The 26,591-nt window shown below is 42.4% G+C and overlaps 1 long non-coding RNA gene across 1 annotated transcript; it reads right to left on the bottom strand.

Annotated features, from left to right (window-relative positions):
- Positions 1-384: 384 nt before the first annotated feature.
- Positions 385-26,591, bottom strand: LOC115458589. The gene is made up of 3 exons (XR_003940095.1): positions 26,505-26,591; positions 24,755-24,825; positions 385-509 (listed from the first exon to the last, which is right to left on the bottom strand). It is a non-coding gene; the product is annotated as an uncharacterized LOC115458589 (long non-coding RNA).

The following is a 26,591-nucleotide window of genomic DNA, read 5'->3' as shown; positions in this document are numbered from 1 at the left end:
ACGCCACTGCTTTGCATGCCTTCTCCTTGTTTAAATGTGTAACTTTGGCCATTTTTGCAAGCAAAATGGACCAAATTATATATTTGGAGTGGAGAAGTGGCCTAGTGGTTAGGGTGGTGGACTTTAGTCCTGAGGAACTGAGTTCGATTCCCACTTCAGGCACAGGCTGCTCCTTGTGATTCTGGGCAAGTCACTTAACCCTCCATTGCCCCAGGTACAAATAAGTACATGTATATGTAAGCCACATTGAGCCTGCCATGAGTGGGAAAGCACGGAGTACAAATGTAACAAAAAAAAAAAAATTTATCTGCTGCAAATATTAAAAATATATTTTTTTTTTACAGTTTTTCATATCGGTCTGAAAGTGTTTAAAAAATACCTCAGTCACATAACTAATAGCATCCTTCAGATTGAGCTCATGAAAAACTTTAAGAATTCGGTCTCTTGATTTTTGAGCTGATCTTCTCATCAAAGCTTTACTGAGGAATTTTCTATCAAAGCTGGTCCACCTAAAATATTAAAAAACAAATGTAACAATATCAGATGGAATTTATATCACATGTTTTATTCTAATTTATATGCAAATATTTTTCAGTCAAGAATTTTGAATGCTTTTAAGCTATACACTCTGAAATTTTAACAAAATATAATTTATTATGAGAACACTTTTATAACAGGGTACCTAGGCTGGAAGAGCAGTAAGGCATCTATTCAAAGCCTATTTATAAAGAGTCCCTTAAGAGCCTAAGGGACTCATTTTCAAAAGAGAAAAATGTTTAAAAAGTGGCATAAAGCAGCATTTGGACGTGCAAATCTCTATTTTTGAAACCTATTTTTCAGACATTTATCTACGCAAATCACAAGGGGGCCTATTGGGGGCATGATTGGCGTAGGATTTGGGTGTTCCTAAAACTTGGATGTTTTTCTGCCATAATGGAACAAAACAAAACAGACTAAAATTAAGACATTTTGAGTTAGACCTGTTTTAATAATGACTAAGAGCCCTGTTTACTAAGGTGCGTTACTGTTTTTAGCACGCCTACACTTAGCGTGTGCACTAACCATGTAGTCGCCTATAGGGATATTGTAGGTACATATATGGTTAATGTGCGTACATGGTTAACGCACGTTAAAAATGTTAATGCTCCTATAAGGCTGTTCAGTAAATAGGGACCTATGCCATAAAAATTGCCCTAAATGACCAAATAACCACTGGATGAAAAAGAAATGACCCCCCTTACTCCCCCAGTCAGGGGTGGCCCTTTAATGAGGCCAAGTCAGGTGCCGGCCTCAGGCAGCACTACAAGGGAGTGGCACCTTGCCGCCAGCCAGCACTCTGAAGCACTCGTCCACCAACATCTTATCTTCCCTTCCCTCCTATTCACTGCGCCACCACCACCGCTGCTGCTCCTTCCTCCATCCCTCAACCCTCTTTCCCCAAGTCTACCTTTGTTTAAAAACTTGCCAGTGGTGGCAGCTATTCACAGGCGCTGCCCTATTGCCAGGCTGACATTCTCTCTCTACTGCAGTGGCCCGCTGTCTCTGAGGTAACTTCCTGTTTCCGCTGGGGCGGGCTGCGCAGTAGAGAGAAAGAGAAGATGTTGGGCCGGTGGCAGGGCAGCATTTGTGAATTGCTGCTGCCATCCGGCAAGTTTTGAGACTCAGGGGAAGAGGATTGAGGGAGAAAAAGGGGAGATGCTAGCCTGGTGGTGGGTGGGAGAGGTGGAGGGGCATTTTCGATAGGGGCGTCCACGTTTCGATTTGGACTTCTTCGCAAAACGTCCCAATCCAGGGGCGGGGAAACCCGTATTTTGAAAACAAGATGGACATCCATCTTTTGTTTTGATAATACGGTCAGGGATGTCCAAATCCTGAAATTTGGTCGTCCTTAGAGATGGTCATCCCTAGACATGGACGTTTCTGATTTTCAGCGATTTTCGAAACCAAGGACGTCCATCTCAGAAACGACCAAATGCAAGCCATTTGGTTGTGGGAGGAGCCAGCATTTCTACTGCACTGGTCCCCCTGACATGCCAGGACACCAACCGGGCACCCTAGGGGGCACTGCAGTGGACTTCATAAATTGCTCCCAGGTACATAGATCCCTTACCTTGTGTGCTGAGCCCCCCCCCAAACCCACTACCCACAACTGTACACCACTACCATAGCCCTTACGGGTGAAAGGGGCACCTAGATGTGGATACAGTGGGTTTGTGGTGGGTTTTGGAGGGCTCACTGTTTCCTCCACAAACGTAACAGGCGAGGGAGGGTATGGGCCTGGGTCCGCCTGCCTGAAGTGCACTGCATCCACTAAAACTGCTCCAGGGACCTGCATACTGCTGTCATGGACCTGAGTATCACATCTGAGGCTGGCAATCAATATTTTGAAAGATATTTTTTGAGGATGGGAGGGGGTTAGTGACCACTGGGGGAGTAAAGGGAGGTCATCCCCGATTCTCTCCGGTGGTTATCTGGTCATTTCAGGCACCTTTTTGTGCCTTGGTCGTAAGAAAAATCACGATCAGATCATGCTCAAGTCCCGCCTTCGCTATGCCAATGACACGCCTCCTTGAACTTTGGCCGTTCCTGCGACAGAAAGCAGTTGGGGTCGTCCAAAATTGGCTTTTGATTATACCGATTTGGATGACCCTGGGAGAAGGACGTCCATCTTCCAATTTATGTTGAAAGATGAGCATCCTTCTCTTTTGAAAATGAGCCCAAAAGTATGAGAGATGTTGGGCTTGGGGCAAGGAGGTTACATAAAACAGGAAACGGGGTAAACCTATCTTATAAACTCTGTATTTTGTGCTCATTTTTCTACACTGCTCTATACAATACAGATGGCAAATTTCAGTGAGGATATCCTGTTTCTTGATGGGTTCATCTTAACTGTTGTTGTAATCTGCCTTGGGAAGATGGTGTTATAAAGATGGAATATACTGAAATTAAATGGAAGTAAAATTAAACTCTCCTTTCATTGGGACACACGGAATCACATCTGCAAGTTTAAATTTTCGATGCACAAATGGATTATTCTGTTTTGAACATGTTTCAGGGACAAGTGGTTTTATAAGTCAAAATAAAAATACATATTTTGCTTCATGCAGATCTCCCTGATTGTAGTTTTGATGAGGAGCTGGGGGCGGTGGGGAAGGGGGGCGTCATGTCATTGTTCTTCTCAGGCAGCAGATTACCTTGGGCCACCCCTGCCCCCAGTGGTCACTGACCCCCTCCCACCCCCCCACCCCCAAAATATGAAAGAAACAGTCCAGCTTATTTTCGAAAGAGGCTGGCCATCTTCCGACACAAATTGGGAGATGGCTGGCCATCTCTCAAGGCTGGCGAAATCGGCATAATCGAAAGCTGATTTTAGCCGGCCTCAACTGCAGTCCGTCGCGGAGCCGGCCAAACTTCAAGGGGGTGTGTCGGAAGGGTAGCTAAGGCGGGACAGGGGTGTGCCAGGGCGTGCTTAAGAGATGGGCGCCCTCGGCCGATAATGGAAAAAAGAAGGGTGTCCCTGGCGAGAATTTGGTCCACTTTATTTGGTCCCTTTTTTTTCAGGTCCAAGTCCCAAAAAAGTGCCCGAACTGACCAGATGACCACTGGAGGGAATCGGGGATCACCTCCCCTGACTCCCTCAATGGACAGTAACCCCCTCTCACCCTCAAAAAAATAACTTTACAAACTTGTTTTGCCAGCCTCTAAGCTAGACTCAAATGTCATACTCAGGCCATTGCAGCAGTATATAGGTCCTTAGAGCAGTTTTAGTGGGTGCAGTGGACTTCAGGCAGGCGGACCCAGGCCCACCCCCCCTACCTGTTACACTTGTGGTGGAAAATGGGAGCCCTTCAAAACCCACCCGAAACCCACTGCACCCAAATGTATGGGGCCCCCCTTCACCCCTTAGGGCTATGGTAGTGGTGTATAGTTGTGGGGAGTGGGTTTTGGGGGGCTCAGCACACAAGGTAAGGGAGCTATGCACCTGGGACCAATTTGCGAAGTCCACTGTAGTGCCCCCTAGGGTGCCTGGTTGGTGCCCTGACATGTGAGGGGGACCAGTGCACTACGAATCCTGGCCCCTTCCACGACCAAATGCCTTGGACTTGTTCATTTTTGAGATGGCTGGCTTCGGTTTCCATTATGGGCAAAAACCGAAGCCGGCTATCTCAAACCCGGCGATCTCAACATTTATGTCGAGATTTGGCCGGCCCCCGACCGTATTATCGAAAAAAAAAAGATGGCTGGCCATCTTTTTCAAAAATACGGTTGGCTCCGCCCCTTTGCGGCACCGCCCTTGGAGATGGACGTCCCTGGTCGAAAATGCCCCTCAGTATACACCAGCCTCTATAACAGCTTCAGATGTTATGTACAGTCCTATTAAAGCAGCAAGCAGGTCCCTTGGAGTAGCCTAGTGGTCAGAGCAGTGCACTGTGGAGGAGACCCAGGCCCATAATCCACTCTAACTGTTACTCTTGTGTCAGCCCCCAAAAACCTAATGTACCCACATATAGGTGACACCTGTAGCCATAAGGGCTACTGTAGTGGTATATAGTTGGGTATAGTGGGTTCTGGTGGGTTTTGAAATGCTCCCCATACAATATAAGGGAGTAACAGTGAGATATGTACCTGGGAGCATTTATGTGAAGTCCACTAAAGTGCCCACCTAGGGTGCTCCACTGCCCTACTGGGATGTCTGTGTGGCCTGTCTACTAAGAATGCTGGCTCCTCTCAATTGCTTGATTGTCTGCGTTTTTCACTTGGACATTTTTTTTTCTGAAAATGGACCAAAAAGATAAATGCTATTCGGATTCTGGATATTTGGAGCAAAACGTCCAAAGTCAGACTTAGACATCATATGGAAAATGCCCCTCTATGTGTCTTTATAAATTTACTCCACAAAAGCAACCAAAATTATGGTGGTGTATATGCAGCTGAACTATGTGCACAGCTTTATATTTTATATCCTAGGCATATACTTTGTGACAATGTCCATGCTTCACCAAAGCTACGTCCCTGAACACACTTATGCCCAGCTGGTGTACAAATATGCGTGTTCTTGTCACTGAGTATACTTATATGGGGTGGAGGAAATTTATAAGCAGTATGTTACACATGTATACTCGTAACTACTCAGTTTGCCACTGTTTGTGAAGAGACCCTAAGGTTCTTCTCCCTTAAAGAACTGTGACTGACAATGGTAGGAGAAGATAGAGTTTAAATGGAAACTTCAGCTGGTATAAATACCCAGCCTCAGTTTGAGTTTCTTGTCTTTGGTTCTTGCACTGTTTAAGTAAAGGGAATAGGGCAGTGGATCCCAAACCTGGTCCTGGAGGCACCCCAGCCAGTCTGGATACCCGCAATGAATATTCATGAGAGAGATTTGAATGCAGTGGGGGCAGTGCATGCAAATTTCTCTCATGAATATTCACTGTGGATATTGTGAAAACCTGATTGGCTGGGGTGCCTCCAGGATCAGGTTTGGAAGCCACTGGAATAGGGTCTTTGGCTAAACCATCCAGTATACCTGAAGGAATGGGGAGGACTACCAAAGCTGCTAAAGCTGGTGAACTTGCACCAGGTAGAGACTGGGATGAGGCCACCAGCTCCCACCACATACTTCCAAGGAGAAGAATGGAAGAACTGCTGAAACATTCCACCTGAAGGAACAAGAGGGGGACAAAGGAGTCTGTGAAGATCTACAAAGCTAAAGAACCCCAACATCAGAAGTTCCTTCTAGGGAAGTATACTCAGAGAGCCCCAAAGAAACTAACAGGAGTGGAAAAGAAAACCTTTTCCTCTGGGGAAGGGGCACTAAGAGAAAGGAAAGCTATAAAATAATTCTTTTCAGGAACCTCTATCTAGAAAGAGTGTCCATAGGGAAACAAACTAGAGACTGTAAGTGTTGGAAATCACTTTTCTACCTTTGTCAATCTTTTTTGCTTGAAGAATACAAGTTTGAGTAAATACCTTTGGTTTAGAACTAAAATTCTGGCTTGGACTGAATTATTGTATGAAAGAGAGTAAATTGAGTGGATGGTAAAAGCTGGTCCTAGCCCTGACCACACTACAAACTGTAAAATATTTAATAAAGTAAACCACCTGATGCTCACTGAGCAAGAAAGGGTTACATCTGTATTTGGTTTTCTAGTGAATCTACTACAGCATTAGAAAACAAAGTGCTATAATTATCTAGAGACATGCTATAGGACTGACAAGGACATTTTCTCTATGGTTTTGAAGAAGGAAGCCTGCCCAGAGCATACTGCCACTTAACATACCTAAAGACTTGTATACAGAACAGTTAAGAACATACGTGTTGCCATATTGGGACAGACTACAGATCAATCAAGTCCAGTATCATGTTTTCAACAGTGGCCAATCCAGGTCACAAGAACCTGGCAAGATCCCAGAACAGTGAAACAGATTTTACGCTGCTTATCCTAGAAATAATATCAAAAACGAAAAAAGGCTTACAAGTGTCTAAAAATATTTTGTAAACAATACACAAATGGGGATAGACACTGTGTGTTAAATGCAATGTGAAAATGTTGGCTAATGAAGGCGTCTCATATCAACATGGAAGTCTATATATATGAACTTCCTTAACGGCTAAATAGCCGATGTACGGTTATAATCATGGACCACCTCCAACCAACCAGCAGTGCCAAATGTTGTTAATATTTGGAAACCTGAGAATCAAAAAGTCTCTATAATCTGTTTTACTCTCAAATTTATCCTCAGGTAAAGAAAAATATATAGAAGCGCACTGCTGTTCACAAAATAAACATTATAACAAAAATAGACATATAATGCAAAAATTCACTTATCTTAATAGTTTAAATCAAAAAGGCCATCTGCTGGGGCCCGAATTCATCAAATTTCAAAAAAGATTTCATCCATCAGACTGCTGATAACTCCGGTGACATTGTGAGCCCGACAGGACCCTGTTTCGCGGTCTACTGCTTTTTCAAGGGCATACACATCTAAAACACGGAGAAAAGGTATTAGTAACAACAAACTAATGAATTAAGCATATCTGTCATGTACCCGCAACCACTGGACTAACTTTCACAGTCACTGGTGTCAATATACAGCTATCCAAAATGGCGATGGCGTTTGAAATATATACCGATTTTAGGCTCCTCCCACAAAAAATCCTACGTAATCAACAGCTGCTTAAAAGAAACAGTTCCATTGCAAATGTGCGTTAAGCCCATTTGGTTCGATAGTATTGAGACGGTAAATCCACTGCATTTCTTTCTGAAGCAGTAATCTATTTATGTTACCTCCACGGGAATTAGGGATAATGTGATCAATCACCATGCATCTGAGTGACTCACAAGGATGTTGTTCATTAATACAATGTTGTACCAGTGGAGCTCCAATGATGCGGGCAAGAATTCTTGATCTGTGTTCGATCATTCTGGCATTGAGGGATCTGTTGGATTTACCGATGTATACTTTGCCACACGGGCATTTGATGTAGTAAACAATGTGAGTTGTGCGACAGTTGGTATGGTGCTTAAGTTGTACAACGATACCATTATGACAAAAACTTGAAGTTTCAACCGTTAAAGGGCATGTTTTGCACCCATTTCTACAACATCTTTTATGGCTACCCTGGCAGGGGGCCATAGATGTTGTAGAAACGGCTAAATCAGCTGGGCTCAATATTTCGCTGAGATTCCGCGCACGGGAAAATGCCATTCTTAAGCGAAAATTTTCAAAAATAGGATGAGCCCGCATGATGTCCCAATGTTTTTTAATGATATGTGCAACCGCTTCTCCACCTTGCATATATCTCATGACAAAAGTCATAACCGAATCTTCTTGTTGATCAGATGGGCTGTGTTGTAACAGCAAATCCCGGTTAAGATGTTTCGCCCTAGTGTAGGCTTTTTTCAAAACAGTTTTAGGGTAACCCCGATTTGCCAGTTTGAAACCCAGGGTATTGGCTTGTTGATGAAAATCAGTTTCATCCGTGCAGATCCGCTTGAAACGTAAAAATTGAGAAAAAGGCAGACTTCTTCTGAGAGATTTTGGGTGGCAACTGCCATATTCTAGAAGAGTGTTCCTGTCCGTGGGTTTGATATAGACATTGGTTTGAATGTCTATATCAAACCCACGGACAGGAACACTCTTCTAGAATATGGCAGTTGCCACCCAAAATCTCTCAGAAGAAGTCTGCCTTTTTCTCAATTTTTACGTTTCAAGCGGATCTGCACGGATGAAACTGATTTTCATCAACAAGCCAATACCCTGGGTTTCAAACTGGCAAATCGGGGTTACCCTAAAACTGTTTTGAAAAAAGCCTACACTAGGGCGAAACATCTTAACCGGGATTTGCTGTTACAACACAGCCCATCTGATCAACAAGAAGATTCGGTTATGACTTTTGTCATGAGATATATGCAAGGTGGAGAAGCGGTTGCACATATCATTAAAAAACATTGGGACATCATGCGGGCTCATCCTATTTTTGAAAATTTTCGCTTAAGAATGGCATTTTCCCGTGCGCGGAATCTCAGCGAAATATTGAGCCCAGCTGATTTAGCCGTTTCTACAACATCTATGGCCCCCTGCCAGGGTAGCCATAAAAGATGTTGTAGAAATGGGTGCAAAACATGCCCTTTAACGGTTGAAACTTCAAGTTTTTGTCATAATGGTATCGTTGTACAACTTAAGCACCATACCAACTGTCGCACAACTCACATTGTTTACTACATCAAATGCCCGTGTGGCAAAGTATACATCGGTAAATCCAACAGATCCCTCAATGCCAGAATGATCGAACACAGATCAAGAATTCTTGCCCGCATCATTGGAGCTCCACTGGTACAACATTGTATTAATGAACAACATCCTTGTGAGTCACTCAGATGCATGGTGATTGATCACATTATCCCTAATTCCCGTGGAGGTAACATAAATAGATTACTGCTTCAGAAAGAAATGCAGTGGATTTACCGTCTCAATACTATCGAACCAAATGGGCTTAACGCACATTTGCAATGGAACTGTTTCTTTTAAGCAGCTGTTGATTACGTAGGATTTTTTGTGGGAGGAGCCTAAAATCGGTATATATTTCAAACGCCATCGCCATTTTGGATAGCTGTATATTGACACCAGTGACTGTGAAAGTTAGTCCAGTGGTTGCGGGTACATGACAGATATGCTTAATTCATTAGTTTGTTGTTACTAATACCTTTTCTCCGTGTTTTAGATGTGTATGCCCTTGAAAAAGCAGTAGACCGCGAAACAGGGTCCTGTCGGGCTCACAATGTCACCGGAGTTATCAGCAGTCTGATGGATGAAATCTTTTTTGAAATTTGATGAATTCGGGCCCCAGCAGATGGCCTTTTTGATTTAAACTATTAAGATAAGTGAATTTTTGCATTATATGTCTATTTTTGTTATAATGTTTATTTTGTGAACAGCAGTGCGCTTCTATATATTTTTCTTTACCTGAGGATAAATTTGAGAGTAAAACAGATTATAGAGACTTTTTGATTCTCAGGTTTCCAAATATTAACAACATTTGGCACTGCTGGTTGGTTGGAGGTGGTCCATGATTATAACCGTACATCGGCTATTTAGCCGTTAAGGAAGTTCATATATATAGACTTCCATGTTGATATGAGACGCCTTCATTAGCCAACATTTTCACATTGCATTTAACACACAGTGTCTATCCTAGAAATAAGCAGTGGATTTTCCTAAGTCCTTCTTATGGACTTTTATTTTAGGAAACTATTAAAACTTTTTAAATATGTGCACTGTTACTGCATAACCACTTTAACTATTAATGCAAAACTGTAACACTTACCCCCCCCCCTGATTCTATATAGCATGCCTAGAGATCTGTGCCAAAATTGGTGTGGATTCTATAACAATGCACGTAATTTAACAAGCTTAACAAGCTAATTAGCACTGATAACAGCACTTAACAAGCAATAATGAGCATTAATTGGGACTGATTAGAATTTACAAACACAGCTGGCAAAGCATATTCTATAATAAAGTACACCAAACTTCTAACACGCACAGGTAAAAAGGGGTATGGCTATGGGCAAGGAAATGGGCATTTGGTGGGCGTTCTGAAATTTACGTGTGTACTTATAGAATATGGCCCAGTGCTTGCAAATCTACACACTGGGATTTACACTACATTTTCATTGGTATAAATGGATGTGCGTAGTTTTAAGCGCTGAGATAACAACTAAGCTTATTCTATAATAGGCGTCTCAATCTGGGCACTGATTATAGAATATGCTTAGTCGGCACTGAATTCAACGCTGATTTTTAGGTGCCATATATAGAATTTCCCCCTTAGTGTGTGCTAAATAATGTGCTAGTTGGTTAATACAGAATGGGGCAGGGCATGGGCAGCTTATGGGTGTGGTGTGAGCATGACCTGTGCTTTGCAGGCAACACACAGCACCATACTGCGCATTACCTGTTAACATGTCTGCTGTGTGGATCACATAATGCCATCTCAACAAGAGGCGGTAAGTGCACCCACTGTATGTGTAGCATGCCTTAAGGAGGGGGCATACAACAAAGTTAAGAGGCAATAGGCTTAGGAGTAACCTAAGGAAGTATTATTTCACAGAAAGGGTGGTGGAGGCATGGAATGGCCTCCCGGTGGAGGTGGTGGAGTCGAGGACTTTTCCAGAATTTAAAAAGACATGGGGTAAGCATGTGGGATCGCTTAGGAACAGGAAGAATTAGGGGTTACAGAGGATGGGCAGACTGGATGGGTCATATGGCCTTTATCTGCCGTCATGTTTCTATGTAAAGAGAAAGGTGTGGTAGCCGTGTTAGTCCACTCTTACAGGTTATCAATAGAAATCAAACAAAATAAAACATGGAAAAGAAAATAAGATGATACCTTTTTTATTGGACATAACCTAATACATTTCTTGATTAGCTTTCGAAGGTTGCCCTTCTTCATCAGATCGGAAAATCTGACGAAGAAGGGCAACCTTCGAAAGCTAATCAAGAAATGTATTAAATTATGTCCAATAAAAAAGGTATCATCTTATTTTCTTTTCCATGTTTTATTTTGTTTGATTTCTATTGATAACCTATGTAAAGAGAGAATCAGATCATATCCTGGACCCACCCCCACACAATTCATAGTCAATACAAGGGCAGCAGACCTTTTCCTTTTCATTTCCTCACCATAGCTATTTTTGCTGGAGCTTTGGAAAGAGGAACATCAGCCCCTGGAGGAAGAGCATTAGCCACTGTAGCCACCATCACAGGTATTGCAGAAGCATCCAGCCCAGTAAAAGGAGGACCAGCAGCTGGTGCAGAAGCAGTTATTGTCTTTAACTAAGGGTAGTATGGTTCCAGTGGGCACATATATTCTGTACACATACCACCTTGCTAAGCCCATCCAAGGCCAGGTTGTCTCTCTGTACTGGCTGAGCTCAGTGGCTATAATGTATGAGGATCTGCATACAGACCTTAATCCTCTGATAGGTCTCATGAAATAGCTGATCTAGTTAAGCTGCTGAGAGCCTTTCAAACCTCTTTGGTTGTAGTTGGTGAAATGGGCCATGCCATTGTTTCTAGATGTCTCCACCATAAGGAGCCAAGTTAGGAATTACATCATATTTCCAACAGAAAGAGAGTTCAGCATAGCTGGCCTACTGACTTTGATGAGAACTAAAGATTGCACATAGGATGTGCTTATCTCCCCTGTTGACAAGGAAGCTATCTTTCAGAACTGAATGAATATGCAGGTCGTCTGTGATATGCACACACTAATTCTGAATGTGGTATCCAGGCTCCTGGGGTCCACCCATTGTTCCTACATCCTATGTCATTCTACATTCTTCCAGAACTTTGAAAAGGGCAAGTGAGACATAAGAAACAAGTCTCCTGATGATACTGCTGGGAGTTCTGGAGGATGGGAGGGTTTTTGGGTGGGGATAGGGGGAGGGGTTATTTTCTTGAATTGTTGTTTGATGAGCTTGTTGTGTTATTTTTGAATAACAATTATTGAACATAAACTTTCTATCCTGCCTGGCTCTATTGGAGATCACAGCGGTGTATAAAAAATATACAGAAAGGAGCTATAATAAAAATAGGAAAGCACATTCGTACAAGACCATTCACATAGATACCACCCACTAAACTCAATATAAAATAAGCAATAAATGGCAAGAAGTGACCCTGAGGAGCCCATCAACTAAATCATATGGAGAGGAGTTTGAAAAGCAGCAACAAAATAGTGAGCCTTCTTCAGGAGTCTTGGTACTTTGTCTCAAAGAACTTGTGGAAAAAACATTCAGGAGTGAGTATCTTGTTGAAAAACGTTCTGGTATTGAAAAAGACCTTTTGGAGTAGAGTTTTAAATATGGCTTCTAAACGCCACTAAGTTAACTTAGTGGTGCGAATAGTAAAAAGGGACCCAAAATTCATAGGTAAAATAAATGACTGCTTCATGGAGCAGCAAGTTCAGGAATTGACAAGAGAGGGAGCTATTGTAGTGGAATTCAGGACTTGTGAAAGGTAAAGGTGTTGGTAGTGATCATAACATGTTCACATTTGAATGAATAACTAGGGTGAAATCACTAAGGACATAGATTAACATTTTATTTTAAAAGGGCAAATTTAATAACATTAAGAAAATGGTTTACAAAAATACCTGAAAGGGGCAGCTGCAAAGAAAAGAAGTTTAAATCAGGCATTGATGTTGTTTAAAAATACATTTTGGAAGCCCTAACCAGAAGCAGCCCAAATATTATAAAGGTAGAAGAAATCAAATGATAGCTGACATGGTTAAAAGCTGAAGCGAAAGTGGCTACTACAGTCAAAAGCACCACGGGCCTTTAAAAATGGAACACAGTTCTTTAATGAATGAGCCTTGACAAAAAGACCCGACACGGGCCGTGTTTCGGTGACTAGCACCTGCGTCAGGGGTCACAGTGATGACGTGGAAAACTTGGGGAATAACTCGAATATATTCCTCTACAATATATTATTCCTTACCCCACGTCTCATGTAGTAAAAGCTACAAAGCACCAAGGCACTTTCACTTTCTGATACAGAAAGTGAAAGTGCCTTGGTGCTTTGTAGCTTTTACTACATGAGACGTGGGGTAAGGAATAATATATTGTAGAGGAATATATTCGAGTTATTCCCCAAGTTTTCCACGTCATCACTGTGACCCCTGACGCAGGTGCTAGTCACCGAAACACGGCCCGTGTCGGGTCTTTTTGTCAAGGCTCATTCATTAAAGAACTGTGTTCCATTTTTAAAGGCCCGTGGTGCTGTTTTTTTGTTTGTACTTTAGTTTGTACTTTGTTCCCTCTCTTTTGTTACATACTACAGTCAAAAGAACATCTTTCAAAAAACAGAAAAAGGATGAAAATGAAGAAAACAGGAAGAAGCATAAGCACTGGATCCTGTGGATTGGGAACTGGTTAAAAGATAGAAAAGAACATTGTCTTCTATAAGAGATACATAGATGACATTTTTCTACTATGGCATGGCAAGGAGGACCTCTTAAAAGATTTTTTTAAAGGCTAAATGAGAGGGATCCCCATCTTCTGTTTAAGATTAATTATGATACACAACAAATTAATTTCTTAGATCTTCTTCTTAACAAAAATGAATACAGTTTCACAACAACTTTATACCATAAACCAACAGACAAAAATGCTTTCCTAGAATTTTCTAGTTTTCACAATCCATCACTTAAGCGGAACTTACCATTCAGCCAATTCTTAAGGTTGAAAAGGATTTGTACAACAACTGAGGATTTTGATGAACAATCTATTTTGATGAAAGGTAGATTCAAGAAAAGAGGCTATCCTTATAAATGCATGGAAGAAGGATATCATAAAGCTAGCCTAGAGTCTCGGAGTGATTTACTTCTGAGTAAGAGTGGTAAAAGAAAACCAGATCTGGTCTGTACGTTAAAATATTCTCATCTGGCCAGTCAAATACAGAGGTCCATACGAAGACAATGGCATATCTTGGAGGGACACGAATGTTTTAAGAATAAAGAATTGGTGATTGCCTACTCCAGAAATAGAAATTTTAAAGAGAAACTTGTACTATCAGCACTTCCAAACCAGATATCTGACCCTTTAGATGACATTTTTCAGGGAAATAAGACCTGCGGCAAGTGTAGCGTATGTTCACATGCTATAGTAGATACATACGTTCATCATCCATTCATACATAAAGAATACAAGTTGAGACATTTTTATGATTGTAATACTCATCATGTCATTTACGTCATCGTTTGTCCATGTCTCATGTTTTTTTGTGGGAAAGACAAAAAGGGCTATTAAAACCCATATCATTGAGCATAGAAGCTGTATTAGTCGTAGGGTCTCCAGTGTTCCCTTAGTGGAGCATCGGTATGATAAAGACCACAGTATCACCGATTTAAAATTTAGTCTCCGAAGTTTTAGAGGCATCATGGAAAGGAGGTGATCTGGATACACAATTATTAAAAGAACAGCAAAGAATTATTTTTCTTTTGAATTCATTGACACCATGAGGGGCATAATCAAAAGGGGCGTCCAAGTTTTCCTGAGGACATCCTCGCAGGACTTCCCAGCAAAGGGGCGGGGAAACCCGTATTATCGAAACAAGATGGACGTCCATCTTTCGTTTTGATAATACGGTCGGGGACACCCAAATCTTGACATCTAGGTCATCCCTAGAGATGGTCGTCCTTAGACATGGTGATTTCTGATTTTCAGCGATAATGGAAACCAAGGACACCCATCTCAGAATGACCAAATGCAAGCCATTTGGTCGTGGGAGGAGCCAGCATTCATAGTGCACTGGTCCCCCTGACATGCCAGGACACCAACAAGACACCCTAGGGGGCACTGCAGTGGACTTCAGAAAAAGCTCCCAGGTACATAGCTCCCTTACCCTGTGTGCTGAGCCCCCCAAAACCCACTACTCACAACTGTTCACCACTACCATAGACCTTACGGGTGAAAGGGGGCACCTAGATGTGGGTACAGTGAGTTTCTGGTGGGTTTTGGAGGGCTCACATTTACCACAACAAGTGTAACAGGTAGGGGGGATGGGCCTGGGTCCGCCTGCATGAAGTGCACTGCACCCACTAAAATGCATACTACTACGATGTACCTGAGTATGGCATTTGAGGCTGGCACAAAATATTTTTAAAGTTCTTTTTTGAGGGTGGGAGGGGGTTAGTGACCACTGGGAGAGTAAGGGGAGGTCATCCCTGATTCCCTCCAGTCGTCATCTGGTCAGTTCGGGCACCTTTTTGTGCCTTACTACTACTACTACTACTCAACATTTCTAAAGCGCTACCAGACTTACGCAGCGCTGTACAGTCAAACATGAAGAGAGACAGTCCCTGCTCAAAGAGCTTACAATCTAAAGGACATAATAACAGAGACAATGAAATTAGGACAGCATAGTACATCTGATTACACAATAGTTCATAGGGACAGACTAATAGATCTAAACAGCTAAAGACAATTAAGGTATGCAAATGCATAATACAGACAGATTGGTAGTGGTATTGAATAGAGGAGTAACGGTTAGATTAAGTGTCAAAAGCAGAGTCGAAAAGATGGGCTTTGAGCAAGTATTTGAAGATAGGTAGGGGTGGGGCCTGACGTATCAGTTCAGGAAGTCTATTCCAGACAAAGGGTGAAACGAGGCAGAAAGGGCGGAGTCTGGAGTTAGCAAAGGTGGAGAAGGGAACAGAAAGGAGGGATTTGTCCAGTGAGTGGAGGTTCTGGGTAGGAATGTAGGGGGAGATGAGGGTGGAGAGGTAAGGAGGGGCAGCAGAGTGAGAGCAATTGTAGGTTAGTAGGAGAAGCTTGAATTGCATGCGGTAACGGATCGGAAGCTAGTGAAGTGACATCAGGAGAGGGCTGATGTGAACATATCAGCTCTGGCGGAAAATAAGACGTGCCGCGGAATTCTGAACAGATTGAAGGGGGGATAGATGGTTAAGTGGGAGGCCAGTGAGGAGCAGGTTGCAGTAATCTAAGCGAGAGGTAATAAGAGTGTGGATGAGGTGCGTGTGGTGTGCTCAGAGAGGAAAGGGTGAATTTTGTTGATGTTAAAGAGAAAGAAATGACAGATTTTGGCAGTATGCTGGATATGAGCAGAGAAAGAGAGGGAGGAATCAAAGATGACTCCTAGGTTGCGAGCAGATGAGACAGGGAGGATGAGGGTGCCAACTACTGAAATAGAGAATGGGGGGAGAGGCGAGGTGGGTTTGGGGGTAAAGACAATAAGCTCAGTTTTGGCCATGTTCAGTTTCAGGTGGCGGTGTGACATCCAGGCAGCTATGTCGATCAAGCAGGCTGAAACATTGGCTTGGGATTCAGCAGTAATGTCAGGTGTGGAGAGGTAGAGCTGGGTGTCATCAGCATAAAGATGGTATTGAAAACCGTGAGATGAGATCAGAGAACCCAGGGAAGAAGTGTAAATGGAAAAAAGAAGGTCCAAGGACAGATCCCTGAGGTACTCCAACTGAGAGTGGGATAGGGGTGGAGGATGATCCACCAGAATATACTCTGAAGGTATGGTGGGAGAGATAAGAAGAGAACCAGGAAAGAACAGAGCCATGAAATCCAAATGAGGACAGTGTGGCAAAAAGAAGACTATGATTGACTGTGTCAAAAGCAGCAGATAGATCTAGGAGGATAAGGATGTAGTAATGGCCTTTGGATTTGGCGAGGAATATCTCATTACAGATTTTAGTGAGCGCTGTTTCAGTCGAATATAGAGGGTGAAAGCCGGATTGAAGCGGATCAAGGATGGCATGAGAGGAGAGAAAATCAAGGCAGCGGCTGTGACCGGCACGCTCAAATAACTTGGAGAGGTAGGGTAAGAGGGAGATGGGACGGTAGTTGAAAGGACAGGAAGGGTCTAATGACGTTTTTTTGAGGAGCCTTGAAAGGGCCCACCATGTAGGCCCAAAGCCTAGGAGAGATCACTGCTACTCTCAGAAAGCTACTCTGTTGTGACTTTACAAGAATTGCAGAGAGGACACAAAATTCGATGGTGAATTGATAAGAATCTTCCAGGACTATTCTGCGGTCCCAACGGTCAAGCGCCACATATTTTCGGTAGCCTGTGCTAAACTGGTGGGAAAACAACTCCATTTAATTCTGCAGTACCCGGCTACCTTGAAAGTTCTGATTAATGGCACCTGGAAATCCTTCGGCACGCCTGAAGCAGTGTCGGAGTGACTTAACCAGCCGGATACTTGAGTAGTGATTTGGTTAGTGCCTTGGTCGTAAAATAAAACTGGACCAGGTAAAGTCGTCCAAATGCTCGTCAGGGACACCCTTTTTTTTCCATAATGGGTCGAGGACGCCCATGTGTTAGGCATGCCCAAGTCCCACCTTTGCTACGCCTCCGACATGCCCTCAGGAATTTTGGTCCTCCCAGCGACGGAAAGCAGTTGGGGATGCCCAAAATCGGCTTTCGATTATGCCGATTTGGCGACCCTGTGAGAAGGACGCCCATCTTCCAATTTGTGTCGAAAGATGGACGTCCTTCTCTTTCAAAAATAAGCCTGCATATGATTTAAATGCTGCCTTTGAATTACTACATTTCTTGTAATAATTGAATTTTGATGGTAGATTAATGTCATTTCAACAAAATGTATACATTTTTTAATTTTATCTCTTCAGTAATGAGCATATTATATGGATTTCTTTGCTTGTGTGTAAATTTGGCAAATGTTATGTACATTATGTTCACAAATATTCATCACATCTCATAGTTTCATTTGAAAACAAATCATTTCAGTTCATACATTAATTGGGTTTATTTTCATATTCCAAATTTTATTTGCCATATAATATAGTAAATAAATCGCTTAAGTTTACATCAAAATGTACATTTTATATACATTTCCACATTACTTATAAATTTTGTGCATTGCCTTTGCAGTCAATATCAGTTTCTCTGTTAGTTTGGTGCTGTTCTTCTATTTTACCTGACGTCTGAATCTCCATATAAAATGAGACGTTCATACATATGCATTTTCAATCTGACATCTGTTCCAGCCGTTTTTTCTATCACGAGTTGATGGTATCCTGGCGGTACGCTGCATCTTTATTTATCCCCTGGTAAGTGTGATTTAAACTTGTAATCTCTAGCTTTTATTTTAAGATTTACTTAACAGTTTTTTCGCTTCTGTTTCTCCCCGTATCTATTTTTACACAGGGTTATGCAAGCCATTTTAATTTGATACTATGCAAAGTGTATTTGATGAATCGCGTTTCTTTTTTGGTAACAGTTTTTTAGAAAAAAACAGATTTGATGTTAAGACGGGAGTAGAACCAATTACAGGTCTTGATCTCCAACATACAGTATATTTATATACCATAAGGTGGCTTAAATAAGCATCAAGTGTGGACAATGTTTTTAAGTAAAATGATTTTGTCCAAGTGGACTTATATTGGCTATGTATTTTCCACATCGTTTAATCGCCTTTATGTCAGACTATTGTATGGCGCCCTGTTTATCGTATTTTATCATATTTCATTATTTTGCACACCTCTTTTCAGCTACATTTTGTCTGTGACACTATTATTTGAAAACATGAATACACTCTTCTTTTTATTCACAGTTAAGCATTATTTGTTTTGATATTTATGATGTCATTTCAAAAGATGTGGTTTACAATACATTAGTTCATTCCCTTCCGTCTGTACAGAGCTAACATCCAGAGGGAGAGCTTGTTTGTTATTTATTTCACCACGTACATGTTTGGAGGGCATTCTCCGAGCCAATACATGTTTTGGTAAGTTTCTTCTGTATATTTTGTTTTATATCATCTGTCTTAGATTCTATTCATGGATACATACATATTTGTCAGTCTAATGTTCGACATCCTTTATCCGCTGGTAATGGACTTTTTCATTCAGTTGTCCATTTTAATTATTTACAATTATATATGTATTTCATTCACATCTGTTTTGAAATTGTTTTAATTTCTGTTAGCTATATACGCATAGGTCTAATTGAATGTTTTAATGGAACATATTTTGGAATTTTTTTTATTATTTTATCTTATATATTTTTTTTAGCCAAGATAATACGTTAACTTTAGATTTGTGTTGTTTAAATAATGTATGACATAGAGGGGCATAATCGAACAGAAACGCCTATCTCCATGGGCGTTTATCTCCGAGAACGGGTCCGTGAAGGGGCGGACCGAATCGTATTTTTGAAAAAAACATGGACGTTTATCTTTTTTTGAGCTGGGCGTTTTTGTTTTTCAGCGATAATGGAAACCGAAAACGCCCAGCTCAAAAACGAATAACTCCAAGACATTTATTCGTGGGAGGGGCCAGGATTCGTACTGCACCGGTCCACCTCACATGCCAGGACACCAACCGGGCACCCTAGGGGGCACTTTTACAAAAAAAAAAAAAAAGGTAAAACAGCTCCCAGGTGCATAGCACCCTTCCCTTGGGTGTTGAGCCTCCAAAATCCCCCTCAAAACCCACTGTCCACAAGTCTACACCATTACTATAGCCCTAAGGGGTGAAGGGGGGCACCTACACGTGGGTACAGTGGGTTTGGGGGGCGGTTTGGAGGGCTCCCATTTACCAGCACAAGTGTAACAGGTGGGGGGGGGGGGATGAGCCTGGGTCCACCTGCCTGAAGTCCACTGCTCCAGTGACCTGCATACTGCTGCCAGGGAGGTGGGTATGACATTTGAGGGTGAAAATAAAAAGTTGTGAAACGGCATATTTTGTGGTGGGAGGGGGTTCGTGACCACTGGGGGAGTCAGGGGAGGTCATCCCCGATTCCCTCCAGTGGTGATCTGGTCATTTAGGGCACTTTTTGGGGCCTTATTCGTGGAAAAACAGGGTCCAGGAAAAGTGCCCTAAATTCTCGCTAAAAACGCATATTTTTTTTCCATTATCGGCGAAAGGCGCCCATCTCTGATCGGCAGATAACCACGCCCCAGTTCCGCCTTCACCACGCCTTCGACACGCCCCCATCAACGTTGTCCGCATCCGCGACGGAGTGCAGTTGAAAACGTCCAAATTCGGCTTTTGATTATACCGCTTTATTCGTTTTTGGGAGATAAACGTCTATCTCCCGATTTGGGTCACAATATAGGCGTTTTTCTCTTTCGATTATAAGCAGGATATTCATACGATACATGAGATGTAAACATTTTTAATAGTGATTTATATGAAAGAATTTTTGATGTTATCTTCTAAATGTGATACATTTATATGTTTTATATATTTTTGTAGAATTTTATCTATGACTCCTGAGGCAGGCGCTTTGTGCGTCGAAACACAGACTGTGTCGGGTCTTTTGTGCAAGTTGTTTAATAAAATGCCTTCAACATTATCTCCCGAGTTGGTCTGTCTATTAGTCAGCCTCTACTCCGCTTGGTTTGCTATATTGTTCGTGGAGGTTTCTCCTGTTCCTTTTTGGTCTGCACCTAAATTAGGCATGTTTCCCCCTGAAATTTTTAACAATGCAAGAAGTGCAATATATGGATGTGCTTTTGTTTGATTTCAATTTGTTAAAAAAAATTACATTTCATTCATTTATGTTGTATTTTCAAAACTGCACCAGAAAAAAAAAATAAAAAATGAAGCAAAAATAAAAAAGACCCCTTTTCCCTTCCCCCAGTCTGAAATTCTGTCTTTCTTTAAAACTTTCTTATATCCTGCCTATCTACAAATCTACACAACAAACTGTCAGTGCAGCAGCTCACACTTATTTATGCTTTAATAAGGGGATGTCTCATACTGTCACTCAGGCACTTCTTTTTTGTGCTCCTTAAAGCCTCAGCTTTAGTGACTCAGGCCCAGATGCACTAAACGTTTTTCATCGTTAAATGATCCCTTAAGGCAGAATTTCCTATCCTTTCCATGCACTAAAGCCTATTTTTCAACCACAGTAGCAGCTAACGAAAACTGAATGCAGATGAGCAATTCTTCTACAAATCCCATTGAAATGACATGCACAAACCTTTTCCGATTCGTTTAACGCAGGAAACACCGTGAAATCTAACGAAAGTCTGTACCTCTCGTTAGGGCTGTCTGTCTGCTAGAAGTTTACAAAATCCATTTAAAAAAATAACTGGGGGGGGGGCGAAAACGCGTCAGGGGCGTCCTTTATTGACGCCCCAGGTCGCCGCTGCTCCCCTCTCCCTCAGCACCAAAAAAGAAAAAAAGGATCAGGAGGTGGCAAGGGCGCTCGTCATGAGCGTCCTGTATGGACGCCTTGCCCCCCCCCCCCCCGCTGCTCTCCACTTCCCCCCCCCCCCCCCACGAAAAATCTCCAATTTTAGCAGCCCCGGCGATTCAGACGTCCCTTCTTTCTTCCTGGGCCCGCCCTCCTCTGACGTAGGTAAACTACGTATTTTACCTACGTCAGAGGAGGGCGGGCCCAGGAAGAAAGAAGGGACGTCTGAGGAGGCCTTCTGAATCGCCGATCAGCTGTTCTTGCCCGTGCAGCAGAGGTGACAGGCGCTGCACGGGCCGGTAAGGCAAAGGGGGGGGGGCGTTGGAGGGGGGGGAGCGGCAGCCACGACCAAAGGGGGGGCGGCGGGGGCAGGGCACGGGACCGGAGCATGGCAGGAGGCGGAGCTAGTGTGGGAGAATACACAGGAAGAGCGGAGAGCCGGCCAGGGGCTGCTAAAATTGGTGATTTTTCGTGGGGGGGGGGAAGCGGAGAGCAGCGGGGGGGGGGGGGGCAAGGCGTCCATACAGGACGCTCATGACAGGCGCCTTTTCCCCCTCCCAAAACACACCTGTTTGTGGGGGTTTTTTTTTGTTTTGACAGCTGGGCCTTTGTGGCATGCGCAGAGCAGCCAGCATAACGCTTGGCTGCTCTGCACATGCTTTAGGCACTGATTAACGATGGGTTTAACGATTCAGTGATACATCCTACTTTGCAATACCGATCCGAACATTTCTGGAGTGTTTTTGTAGTGCATTCCTCGTTTTTTAAAAATCATTAAGCACTTTTACGTTTCTTATTTTTTAACGTTTGGTTGATGCATCTGGGCCTCAGTTATAATCATCGACTACCCCCAACCACCGATAGTGCTGTCAACCACCTCAAAATAAGTGTACTGCAATAAATTAATCCATGTTTCAACTGTGCTTATATAACAAATAATTCTTCTTTGGTTTATATCAATTTTTTGTAAATTTTTATGTACTATCGTTTTTAGCTTATATACAGAGCTTAAACTCGTGCAGAAACAATGTTTAAACTTGTCAAGCAGGATCAATGTTTTGACTTATCTGGCTGAAAAACCCCCTGCTGCTTTATTATCTGTAGCTCATGCTGTGGATTCAGCTTTCCTGCATTACTTAGATCTCACTTGTCAGCATTCCATTAAACAGCCGGTGAATGTCTTGTCCCTACAAATCTAGGCAGCTTACAATAATAAATACATGATAAATTTTGACAATGTACAGGAACAACATGATTAAAACATCAAACTTAAAAGTTAAAAAATAAATTCTTATTATAACATCAGCAGTATGCCTGTTGAAACAGATGCCATTTTTCTAACAAAATATGCCTGAAGTCAGCATAACTGTTAGTGTACACTTTATAGATTTACTTTCCACATGGAAGGAGCAAGAGAGATCCTCAGTTACTCCTGCCCCTCCAATGCTCATTTTTCTAATGGTGTCAGCTGACCTGAAACAAACTATTTTCAATATTTTCAGTACCTGGTCATATGACAAACTTTCAAAAATGGCACTTGCCTCACATCAGCTGCACCACTAAAGGAAACAGCACCAGAGGTACATGAGTAAACTGGAGATTGCTTTTGCCCCCTATTTTTGATGTGTGGGTTGGCTGGATGGGATCCTGGATTGATACAATTTTGTTTTGTTTTAATTTTCCTCCCCTCACCTTTCTTGTAAAACAAAACAACAACAAAAAAATGAACACAAAAAGAGAAAGGGGAACTGAAATAAAAAATGCAAATTAAAAAAAAAGATTTTTCCCAGCGCACACCACTAGTGTCAGAAGACCGGTAGTGTGCTGGAGCCAGCTCGCACTGGCTCATGTGAGCCGGTTGTTGATTTTGGCCAATTTTGCGAGCAGGTTGTTGCTGCAATCAACTGGGGCAGAAGCGATCCTCATACGCTCCAGCCCACGCAGTCTCCACTCTCCTCCATAGTGCATACTATTGAAAATGTTTGCCGTGAGTTCCCACAGCAGTCTCACAAGACTGCTGCGAGTTCCCGCTGCAATCTCGCGAGACTGCTGCAACTTCAGCGGCAATCTTGCGAGATTGCCGCAGGAACTCACAGCAGTCTCATGAGATTACTGTGGGAACTCAGGGCAGACATTTTCAATAGTACGGATTATGGAGGAGAGTGGAGACTGCATGGGCAGAAGCGTATGATGATCGCTCCTGCCCCGGCTGACCACTGGACCACCAGGGCTGTGTAAGGTAGGAGTGGAGGGCTGTGTAAGGTGGGAAGCAGGGAGCGGGAGGGAGTTTGAAAAACATGCTATGTGGATGAGTGGTTTAGAAAGCTGACAAGCTGTGTGGATGAGAGGGAAAGAAGAGGACAAGCTTTATGGATAAAAGGGAGAGAGAAGAGGACAAGCTGTGTTTGAGAGGGAGGGCAGGGGACAAGCTGTGTGGATGAGAGGGAGAGACCTTAAGGGAAAAGAGAGGGAGACATGCCATATATGGAGAGAAAGGAAAAGGAAGAAATGCGGCATATAGAAGGGGATGGAGAGGGGGACATGCATGCTGCTCATGGATGGGATGGAAAAGAAAGGGGATATGCTGCTCATGGTTGTTTGCTTTCTTTTTGGAAATATATTGCTCATGGATATTTACTTTTTTGGAAATATATATCTTTTCTAATTTTCTATTTAGCAGATTATGGAAGAAAATGCATTTCTGTTACTTTTACTAGTATTTTCACTGCATATATAATCTGGCTTTCTTGGGGGGGGGGGGGTCTCAAGTGTTTCTCTGCATGTTTCTTGTGGCCCCATATTTTGTCTATTTTGTATCAGTTGAGGGTCTGTCCATGTTCTGCATGTGTGACTGAGGTGAAGGATTCTGCTGGCATGTAGTGTCCATGTAGGAATGTGTAACCACCATCCAGCTTGTTCCAGTTTCCCAATAGTGGGTAATTGGTATATAGGGTGAGAAATAGTCTGACAGTAAATAATCTGTCAGATTTAGGGTTATGTTTACTAAGCGGTGCTATGGGAGTGTTAGCGTTTTTAAAGCGCGTAAATGGTGTACGCGTATTAAACGCTAACGGGCCCATAGAAATGTATAGGCGTTTTACGTTTAATGCGCCTTAAATTTACAGATGCATTAAAAACGCTAACACACCTTAGTAAACATGCCCCTTAATGTCAACAAATATATTATGTAAAGAATTAGCAGATTGGGATGAATAGCAAACATAGATTGGCTACAGAGTGTGGCGAAAATCAATTGGCCATTTGGCATCTACAGTAAAGAATATTGTATGTTTTAATATTATTTGTAAATTGGTTGCTGCCTGCATATATCATATTTGTACTAATAGAATGTATAATACAGTTACATACATATCTATGGGGTTTTGGGGTTTGGTTTTTTTTTGGGGGGTGGGGGGGTTGGAGAGATCCTGTTGTTTAAAAATTTACTAGCACACCACTGCAGAAGGTTCACTTCTTTATCCCATAGGAGGAACAAGGAAACTTCTAATAGCATGACACATATCCATTTTTTACAAAAAACATAAATACTTACTTGTCCCTCATAGTATTGTGCCCTATTTGTCCAGAAATGTCTTCAATTGCAGAAAGAATATGATCAAATGCCTTTAAAAACACATACAAAATTAAATGTTTGCAGAAATTTGACAGTATACATTACCTCAAGAAAAAAAAAAAACTTAAAATAATCTGGTCAATATTCAGCCTACAGTGGTCAGCATTTTTTTTTAAAGTACTGACTTTGCTGGCTAAATTAGACCATGCTGAGCCATGTCCAGGTTCCAGCCTTGAATATCCAGGTCAATTCGAGCACATCCTAGTCGCTGGAACGTCTGTGAGCCAATGTTCAATTGGGACCTGCATAAGACACATAAGACCCAAATAGCTAGTCCCACAACCCTGTTCCTATCTCCCCTGGTTGTAATCGCCCCCTTGTGTTCAATTGTGGTCGCCGCATCTCAAAAAAGATATAGTGGAATTAGAAAAGGTGTAGAGAAGGGTGACAAAAATGATAAAGGGGATGGGATGACTTCCCTATGAGGAAAGGCTAAAGTGGCTGGGGCTCTTCAGCTTGGAGAAAAGATAGCTGAGGGAAGATATGATCGATGTCTATAAAATAATGAGTGGAGTGGAACGGGTAGACGTAAAGCGTCTGTTTATGCTTTCCAAAAATACTAGGACTAGGGGGCATGCGGTGAAACTACAAAGTAGTAAATTTAAAACAAATCAGAGAAAAATTTTCTTCACTCAACGTGTAATTCAACTCTGGAATTCATTGCCAGAAAATATGGTAAAGGCGGTTAGCTTAGCAGAGTTTAAAACAGGTTTGGACGGCTTCCTAAAGGAAAAGTCCATAGACCATTATTAAATTGGACTTGGAGAAAATATTTCTGGGACAAGCAGCATAAAATGTTTTGTACTTTTTTGGGGATCTTGCCAGGTATTTATGACCCGGATTGGCCCTATTGAAAACAGGATGCTGGGCTTGATGGACCTTTGGTCTGTCCCAGTATGGCAATACTTATGTACTTATGTTATGTACTTATGTAAACTGGGTGATAATCGTCATTCTACGCACATAGACAATTACCGCTCGGTTAACGCGTGAGACCTTACCACTAAGTCAATGGGTGGCGATAAGGTCTCAGACCCAAAATGGACATGCGCCAATTTTTATTTTGCCGTACGTCCATTTTTGTCAAAAATTTTTAAAAGGCCTTTTTTACAGGCATGCTGAAAAATGGATCTGCGCGCACCCAAAACAAGTGCCTACACTAGCACAGCCCATTTTTTGGCGCACCTTATTAAAAGGACCCCTGAGTTTTTAAGGGTAGAATAGACAGATACTAAAGATTGCAAGTTGTCCTTGGCAACTGCTAAGCAGATTATGGATAAGGGGGATTGGGATAGGATGCTGGGGAACAGAGTGGAGGGATCTAGGGCAATAAAAACGAGGGGGGATTGGATTGTTGACTCTGAAATTATGCAGGCACTGGCTGATATTAAGTGCCAGCACCTGCATAGCTAAGAGGTGAAAGATAGTACCACAGAAAAGGCTGACCTATTTGGTCGCTTAGCTATACAGGCACTGGCGGGCCTGTGCCCACATAAGTGCCAGCTCCTCCCCAACTCTGCCTCCAGACCACCCCTCCACATTTACAGTATGTTGTGCAGTTAGAGCCCATATTCAGCAGAACTGCCTGCTTATGTGCTGCTGAATATCAGCACCCTCTCCTACATGTTTAAACCACGCTGAATATCGACCCCAATATTTTTAGTCTTACTGTGCCTTGGAGTTTCTCATTCAGCATGGGATCTCTATGTTCACTTCTCTTCACTTTCAGCCACTGTACCAAAGGCTTGATTGTCAA

This window comes from Microcaecilia unicolor, unplaced genomic scaffold (genome assembly GCF_901765095.1).
Source record: "Microcaecilia unicolor unplaced genomic scaffold, aMicUni1.1, whole genome shotgun sequence".
In the NCBI taxonomy this organism is placed as follows: Eukaryota; Metazoa; Chordata; class Amphibia; order Gymnophiona; family Siphonopidae; genus Microcaecilia; species Microcaecilia unicolor.
This window is presented reverse-complemented; position numbering and strand designations above follow the sequence as displayed.